The following is a 9,350-nucleotide window of genomic DNA, read 5'->3' as shown; positions in this document are numbered from 1 at the left end:
CCACTGCTTTCCACCAGGCTCTTAGAAACACAAACGATTTTCTCCTTGTTTGAGCTCTAGGGATTTTTTTTTTTTAATCATTCAGATGTTTTTTCCTGGCCCTTGGTTGGTTTCTCCCTATACATATGTTGATCATTACTTAGCTGAAGACACAAATAGACCTACCTACAGATCTTCAAAGCTTTTTCTCTGTGCAACTCTTTTCTCCACACTCTGTCCTGCCATCTTGGCCTCAGTGGACTCCCAGCTTCATCAACTCAGCTCAGACCACTGGGTTTGGCCTCCCTCTACTTGAGCCTGTACACTTTTTCAAGGCAGTAAGCTGGGGCACTCATAGGGCTTACATTCCTTTGTTAATAAGGGATCACTAACCTGCACTGCCTGATGTCCAATGTCTGAACTCCCCCCGCCCACCACCCCCCACACACGTGCACATACACATATACATATCTAGTTTTTTGTTGTTTCAGGTGGGATGGTAAACACAGTTCCTGTTATTAAATTTTGGCCCAAAGTAGAAGTCCAGTGTCATAATTTTTTGCCTGTCTTTTTTGGCTGTATAGTTTTTGCTGATAATATATTTTAGTTACTACAAAAAAATTGACCATGTAAACACATTACTAAGGTCCCTCCCAGAATTTTGGAAGGGGTTGGTACAAATGAGGGGTTTCTGAAACTTAAACATTATTAGCATAGTAAATCCCTATTTGGGTCTTGTTTAGGAAAAAAGGAAGGACAGGAACTAGCCTCAATCCAGCCCAATTAGCCTTCCCCCAAGTGCAACGAGGCCAATGACAACCAATGATGGAGGCAGTGTTTACAAGGACCAATCTCTTGACGGATCATTTAAAAACTCTTTAAAGATTCAGGGAAACCACCCAGCCAGAATGTTGATATCAAGACATGATGGATCTACTGTGTCTCCAAGGTAAGGCAGCTTGGAATCCAGGTGGCTCAGGAGGGGATAGAGGTATGGGCCATCCATCCAAGAGATTGCTCACCTGCATGGAAGAGGTCTCACTTTACTCCTTGAGCTGAGTCTGTGTTGCATGCCTATATATTTTTCGTCCTAGCTTCAAGTTTCTGTGAATTGCATGGTGTGAGAGCAAGCTGATATCAGAAACTTGACAGGGTGACTATATTCAATAATAACTTAATTGTACATTTTGAAATAACTAAAGGAGTGTAATGAGATTGTTGGTAACACAAAGGATAAATGCCTTGAGAAGCTGGATACCCCATTTTCCATGATGTGCTTATTTCACATTGCATGCCTGTATCAAAACATTTCATGCTCCCCACAAATATATACATGTCCTAGGTACCCACAAAAGTTAAAAGTAAAAAAATTAAAAAAAAAAAGAAACTTGGATAGAGGTTAAACTAAGATATACTGTAATCAGGATAATATGATTATAGAACAAATCATGAAACTAACAATTTAAGCTAAACAATTTAAACTACAGCTAACGACTTAGATTGTTGTCATGTGTATAGCTGATGGTGTAAGGACAACTTCTGAATTTTGAAATTATATAGCTAGTGTGTTTCTTTTGAGAGTTCTCTAGGTTCATGAGCATGTAAGCTTTTCGTCATTGTCAAGAATAATAATAAACAGTAATAAATTAATAGCAACGATAAAAAATATGTTCTTTAGCCGTCTTCTCTGAAGCAAGAAAGGAATCTGGCAGCCTCTCAAAGAAACTGTGAAACCCAGGGAGGTGGGAGCAAGACTGCTGCTAACCTCTTTGGTGCCTTTGTGCAATTAGGAAAAAGTGCTGCCACTGGGCGATGCAACCTCATGGGTGGATGGCTTGGCAAGGGGAGCTCAGTTTGGAGTTCAGGCTCCTTTGTCTCCTGGACTGGGCAAGGTTGTGCAATAAATAGACTACAAAATTGTTGGTGAAGTACCAGTTGCAGGATGCTGCTTCAAGTCTCCTTCCTTCAGTCCTAGCCTCTGGCTGGCCTGTTTGGCAGGCAGAGGAATGACAGGTCAGTGAGAGATTTGTTGATTTAACAAAAGGATGAAAACCTGACTGTGAAATCCTGAGCCCATATAAATATGCTGCAGAGGAATAAGAACAAACTGTCCACAAGCAACAGGATTTTAGAGCTTGAAAGGATCTTGTAAATAATGCAGTTCTTTCCTTTGTACCTTTACTTTACAGCTTTGGAATCCCAAAGCCCAAAGAGGAAGTGAGGAGCCCCAGGTCCCACCATTAGGTAAGCAGCAGAGTCTGGGAAGGACCTGGATGTTGTGATTCTAGCCCATGTTCTTTTCATGACCCAGCACTCAACCATCAGCAATTTCTTTTCCAATATTTACCACTTTTATAAATTAATATGTGAATATATTTTCTTCTAATGTGCTTCTTACACTACAATTTATCTTGAAAATACAGATAAAAATGTAAGTTCTCTGATTCAAGGATTACAGGACTTCCAAACATCATTTATAGTATTTGAAAAACTGCAATTTTAATTTCCATGGAAATTGTGGCTTCTAGCAGTAATAATTCCATTACTCTTGATGAACCAACCGAGTTAATACAATTTGTGTTCAAAGATGTCCTAAAAGGCTGATGTAACTTTATAATCAGAACATGACTTTTAAAACTATTATAGCTATTAAAATAAACAATGAGAACATCTTCTAACATCACTCTAATATGATTTCCTGTTCTTCCAGGTCAGGTGGCAAAAGTTTAATGAGGAATTTAATTGCTTAATGAATCAAATAGGTCGTGTTTTTGCTCCAAGGGTTGAGGTAACATTGGTTCAGATGAAATATTAGAGTTTGGGTTAGAGAGTTTTACCTTTGAGGAATAAGATGTGCTTTAGAAATCATTTCCAGGTCCTCCAAATACTTTATTGTGCTTACCTTCATACCCTTACTAATTACTCTGCATAAAATCCACCAACCTTAGAGCTAGATTTCATTTTAGAAATATTTTGTTATCTAATTTTACCCAAATGGCATACAGTAGGGCAGCCATAACAAAGTACCACAAACACGGGGTCTTAAAAAACAGAAATTTATTCTCTCAAAGTTCTGACTAGAAGTCTGAAGTCAAGGTGTCAGTAGGTCCACGCTGTCTCTGAAGGCTCAAGGGGGGAGTCCGTTCCATGCCTTTCTCTTAGCTTTTGGTGTTGCCAGCAATCCTTGATGTTACTTGGCTTATAGACACAGCTCTCCAATCTCTGCTTCCATTGTCACATGACATTCTCCTGGTGTGTGCCCTTGTGTATCTCTTCCTCTTCTTATAATGACACCAGTCATATTGGATTAAGGGCCCATCCTACTCTAGTATGACCTGATCTTAACTAATTATATCTACAAAGACCCTATTTCCAAATAAGGTCACATTCGTAGATACCAGGGGTTAGGGCTTGAGCATCTCTTTTTGGGGAACACAATTCTACCCACTGCAGCATGTACCCCTACTGCTTCTATGAATACAGAACTCTACAGGCTGTCATTAATTGCCAAAGCTTTCTGTGAGGCTCTTTTTGTTAGGTAAAAGTAGGATGCAGATGCAGGATACAGTCATATACACACACCATTACTGACCTCAGAAGGCTTACAGTCTCATAAAAAAACTGATCGTAAATCAACCTGTAGCTATTCATTAGAAAAAGTCCTTTAGGGCTTAGTCCATTTGGACTGTTATAACAAAATACCTTAGATAGGTAACTTATAAACAACAGAAATTCATTGTTCACAGTTCTGGAGTCTGGGAAGCCCAAGATCAAGGCAGCAGCATTGATGTTTGGTGAGGGCCTGCTTCCTCATAGATGGCACTTTCTATGAGTCTTCACATGGCAGAAGGGGCTAACAAGCTTCTTCAGGGCTCTTTTATTATATAAAAGCACTAATCCCATTCATGAGGGCTTTACCCTCAAGACCTAATTATTTCCTAAAGGTCCCGCCTCTTAATCCTATTGCATTGGGGATTAGGTTTCAATATATGAATTTTGGGGAGATGCAAACTTTCAGACCATAGCGTGTAGTGATGGGAAATGCTGGGAAAACATGGTTTACATAATATGGATGGGGGGCCTCTCTGAGGATATGACATTAAACTGAGACTTGAAGGATGGCAATGAATCAGCCATGGGAAAGATAAGGAGAATGTTCCAGGTAGAGTTAACAGCAAATACTAAGGCCCCAAGGCAGGAAAGAGCTTACCACTTTCCAGGGACTAAAGGAGCAAAGAGGGGGAGATGACAGAAGATGAGATTAAAGATGTAGGCAGGGGCCACATCTTTACTCTTTAATTGCCTAATGGGCAATGAATAGCTTCCATACTTTTTTGCTGCAACCCTACAGCTAAGAAATACCTTTGACACACTACCTGGTCCATAGACGCATATATACACAACTGGACAGTAGATGGGAAGATAGTGAGTCGTCGTTAGATTTTTTTGTTGCGTTTTGGAGGTAGCATCTCCAGATCTCAAGGATTGTGCATGGGAAGGTGAAAGGATTCCAGATGATGCTCAGCAACTGGGCTTGAGTAGTTGTGTTGAAGGTGGTGCCAATAAATGACATGACAGCCTGGAGGAGGAAAAGGATTTTGTTGGGGAGGGTGTGGCTGAAAATAAACAGTTCCGTATTTGACATACTATGTTTTAAGATACCTGGATAGTAGTAGGAAAGCAAACTAACTGGCTGTTTTCTTCTACTATACTCTCAACACTCAACACAGCAAACTTCACATTAGGTCACAAAAATGTGTCAGGGGATTTCCGCAACAACCAATTCTCCAGCAGACACCAACTGGGTGTCCTGAATTCAGTTCAATTCTGATACTCTAACCTAGAGTCAGATCCCACAGGTTAGGGCTCAGTCCCACAAAACAACCTCCTATTTCCGATGCCAGTTGAAAATCCCAGGTTGTGACTCGTGCTTCTAATGACCGGATACAAATTGGGGGTTCCCATGACCCCCTCCTCAGGTTCAATCATTTGTTAGAGCAGCTCACAGAACTCAGGAAAGTGTTTCATTTATGTTTCCTGGCTTATTATAGAATACATCACAAAAGATACAGATGAATGGCTGGGTGGAAGAGATGGCGTGGTGGCACACGTCTGTAACCCCAGCACTTTGGGAGGCTGAGGCAGGAGGATCATTTGAGGCCAGAATTTTAAGACCAGTCTGGGCAACATAGCAAGACCCTGTTTCTATTTAAAAAATAATAAAAAGTTTAAAAATGTGTAAAATATATATAAAGGAAGAGATGCATAAGACAAGATATGAGTAAGGTGTCTTGGAGATTCCATGCCCTCTCTGGGTGTACTAGCAACCTGGAAGCTCTCTGAATTCTATTCTTATGGTTGCTATGAAGGCTTCATTATGTAGGCATGAGTGATTAAATCACTGGCCATTGGTGATCAACTCAACCTACAGTCTCTCTCCCCTTCCCGAAGGAGGGTGGTGTGGGGGTGCTGAAAGTTCTAACCCTCTAATCACATGGTTGTTTCTCCTGGCATCTTGAGGCTCTCCATTAGTCCCCAGCCGGGGATCATCTCACTAGCATACAAAAGGATACTTATAACTTGGGAAATTCCAAAGGTTTTAGGAGTTCTGTGCCCTGAAACTGAAAGAAGACCAAAATATGTTATTTCTTCTTATAAGTCACAATATCACAGTTACTGAAGTCAAAACCACAGAGATTATCACTTAAATAAAAGGAAGCAAGCTTCTTTTGCTTCTATCTTGCTGCATAGCTCTGAAACCCAGTCCTGCCTTTTGTAAGAGTGAGTGAGCGTGTGTGTGCACGTGTGCTGTGCTGAAGGGCTTTTCTGAGGTAAAGCGAAGTTCATGAGCCGAGACTGAGCTGAGCTGTCCAAATTGGTTTCAGCTGACGGCCTTTGTTAGTGGAGTTTGAATTCCTGCTATCTGTCTTGTTATTTTTTTCATTTTCTTTCCAAAATCATTTCTGGAGCTTGGGGCCTCAAAAATAACAAGTTGTTAAAATGACTGAGTATGCTGTCTGGCTCCGCCAAGCCCAACTTCCCCCGCTATGTGTCCTAAGCAGGACTGTGAGTCCCCATTTTCCAGATCAAGCTCAATGGAGCAGTGGCGGGGAATCAGGTCTGTTGATCCTCGCTCAGCTGGGGGAGGAGGGTGAGGCAGGTGGGGAGAAGGGACATCAAGGTTGGGAGGGCAAGAATGTGGAGGTAAAATGGTGAGTCAGAGGCAGGTGGAGATGCTGGCAAATCCTGGCTTATGTTCCAGAGCATTCTTTAGCAATCTTAAGATGGAACTGAAATCTGGAATTAAAGAGCGAAAGTCTTTCGTAACAGAGGCCTCTTTGTTCTGGTTCAGATCCTCCCGGACCACAGTCACTCGAGGAAGCCTACCCCACACTTACAAAGACAAGACCTCACCACACAGCATCTGTCCTCTTCAAGATCTGCCCCCACCAAGATGTGTCTCCAGACCAAAACCACAGTCAGATTGAAGCACAGGCCAGTGCAGAGGAAATACTGAACACAGAGGAAAAAATGGCAAGGCCCTAAATAGTAGGTTCAGCAGGCCCCGGGGGGCCGAGTGTGGAAGTGGATCTTGAGGGCTTGGAACTGGTGTTGGGGAGAATAGAAGGGTGGGAAGGTGAGAATTTACTCACATGGAAGCCCTCCCAGCAAAGACACCTGGGCCCATCCTCACTGGCGCCCGGTTGCTTTCATAGCCGCGGACACAACTTGGGCCCACAGTTAACGAGGAGGAAGGCAGAGCGTGCTGAGCACAGCACCAAGGAAGAGAGCTCGGCTAGCCGGGAAGGTCCGAATGGATTTATTTGGTGAGGCCAAGGAACTCACTGCCTCCACGGTGTTCCTCCAGGAGGCTCCTCCCTTCACTAAGGCAGCAAGGAGTGCACTGGTGAGGGGAAGGTAGGTATTTTCCAGAGGCTCGGGGGTGGCTGAAGGCTGGGGCTGACCCTGGGCCATGTTGCCTCCGAACTGGCCTCCCTAGTGTCAGTGGGTGTGACACCAGTGGATGCAGTTAATCCAATAGGCAGGGGAAACACAACACTGGTTTCTAGTGATAAGGACGGTAGTGCTTTCTCACTAGACTTGACCTGAAGAAAGTGCTCCTTCTCCCACAGTCCATCTCTCAGTGAACAATTTTGCCATCAGGCAGCAGCTCAGGCCAGAAAACTGCAGCCAGTAGCCCCAAGTCATGCCCCCCACTGCCACCAAGTCCTGCTGTTTGTGAATGTTACTCACATGTGAGACGTCCTCGCCACTCTCTCTCCTCCTGCTGCAGTTCAGGTCTTCATCAGTTCTCATTCCGATTCTTCCTGGAGCCTCCTTTCTCCCTCCCTATGTCTAACCATTGTACACAATGGTCTTTCAAAACTGCAGCTTCTCATGCCACTCCCCTGAAGAAAATTTTTCAGTGGCTTCCCAGTGCCCTCAGGGCAAAATCCCAGCTGGGGTGTGACATGCCAGGGGCAATGACTGAGGCCTTCCAGCCACCCCAGACCTACTGGGCTACCTGGAGGAAGTTGGCCTGCAGCTGGGGAGAGTGAGGCCGACACCTGTTGGTGAGCACAGCTGAGGAAAGGAGAGAGAGAGAAATTGAGGACATTTTTTGCACTAGGATCCAAAATGCCCGAGGCCTGCAGCATCCCTAGATGGCCCGGTTATAAGAGACAATGAATTCCCTTTTTATTTTGGAATTCACCTAATTTGAATTGGGCATCAGTTACTTACGTTGAAAGAGTCCTAATTCAGGCCCTGTCAGTTGCTTCAACCCGCGTTCCTGTCTCTTCTGTTGATGGCAGACTCTGTGCTCCACACTCTGCTCCTACCATGCGGCTTCCTTTCCTGACCTTGCCTTCTCAGCTTGGAATGTTCTCTGTGCCCCACTGCCTCCAATCCCATTCATACAAGTGCAAATTCCACCTTTCCTTCAAGGCCCACGAAGAGTTCCCTCAGATATGATCAAATGGTTAGCCGTGGTTTCCTTCCCTGCACACTGCAGCTTTAGCCTAAAACATTCAGACATAGCAAGTGCTTCATGGTGCACAGAGAGCTGTGGTCTCTCAGGAATGAACACACTGTGCTCAGACTGCACTGCCAACAGTGCCCCAAGACAAGACAGGATCCACGCCATTTATCATAGAAATTGATTTTTCTCCAACATGTATTACTAAGGCAGATCCATCTTACTTTGAACTTGGAATGTGCTGCAGCACAAAAATCACAATAAGTATTCAGCAGCGAGGTCAGTCGAAGGTACTGATGCCCAGAAACATAAATTGTTTCATTCTGATCTCAGTGAGACTCAAGAGTGGCTCTGCAGTTTTTGCACAGAAGTCCTTCCAACATTTGAGCCTTTTCTTGCATGTTATTTGGCATCTAAGAGGAGGCTTAAGAGCCATAGACAAGACCTGCCAGTTCACAAAAATTTTACTAGCCTGTATTTTTTTTTTTTTTTTTTTTTTGAGACAGAGTCTTGCTCTGTCACCCCGGCTGGAGTACAATGGTGTGATCTCGGCTCACTGCAGCCTCCACCTCCCAGGTTCAAGTGATTTTCCTGCCTCAGCCTCCTAAGGAGCTGGGATTACAGGCATGTGCCACCATGCCTGGCTAATTTTTTTGTACTTATATTAGAGACAGGTTTTTGCCATGTTGGCCAGGCTGGTCTCAAACTTCTGGCCTCAAGTGATCTGCCAGTCTCAGCCTCCCAAAGTGCTGGGATTACAGGCATGAGCCACTGTGCCCGGCCAAGCCTGTACTTCTTTTGAGCTTATGGATTGAACTCAATTTTGAGATAATCCAACCCAACCCAATATTGTCCCTTGTAGAATTCAAGGATTAAAGTGGGAGCACATTGCTAAGGTTATTCCAGCTTGGATTCTGTGAACCAAGAAGATGCTTCAGGGTACGTAGAAGTTTGCAGAACTTAGTAAGTCTAATTATTGTCAATAAGACCAATGTAAAAACCACTGTCACACACTGAGTCTGTTTCCTCTTTTGTCAAGGAAGGAATAATATTGTCTACCTTGCAGGGTTTTTGTAAGAAATTAGAAATAATACTTGTAAAGCACAGTATCTGGTAGAAAAAAGATAGTATATGATTGCTGCTATTATTATTAATATTACCAGTTACTGTTTATTTTAAGAACCTTCAGAGAGTTATAAACCAAATACTAAGGGGGTGCCATGGAAGAAGGAGAGAAAGGCTTCATGAAGGATTTGTGGATTTGGAAGAAAGGAAGGATGGATAAAGTTGGGCTTCTAGGGCTGGGTGCGGTGGCTAATCCCAGCACTTTGGGAGGCTGAGGTGGGCAGATCACGAGGTCAAGAGATTGACACCATCCTGGCCAACAAGGTGA

At 43.6% G+C, this 9,350-nt stretch overlaps 1 long non-coding RNA gene across 1 annotated transcript; it reads left to right on the top strand.

Annotated features, from left to right (window-relative positions):
- The first annotated feature begins 722 nt into the window (after nt 1–722).
- On the top strand, nt 723–6,528 carry LOC107974721 (uncharacterized). The gene is made up of 3 exons (XR_001717670.4): nt 723–928; nt 2,169–2,223; nt 6,332–6,528. It is a non-coding gene; the product is annotated as an uncharacterized LOC107974721 (long non-coding RNA).
- The last annotated feature ends 2,822 nt before the right edge of the window (nt 6,529–9,350 follow it).

The sequence above is a fragment of the Pan troglodytes genome, chromosome 4 (genome assembly GCF_028858775.2).
Source record: "Pan troglodytes isolate AG18354 chromosome 4, NHGRI_mPanTro3-v2.0_pri, whole genome shotgun sequence".
Lineage (NCBI taxonomy): Eukaryota > Metazoa > Chordata > Mammalia > Primates > Hominidae > Pan > Pan troglodytes.
This window is presented reverse-complemented; position numbering and strand designations above follow the sequence as displayed.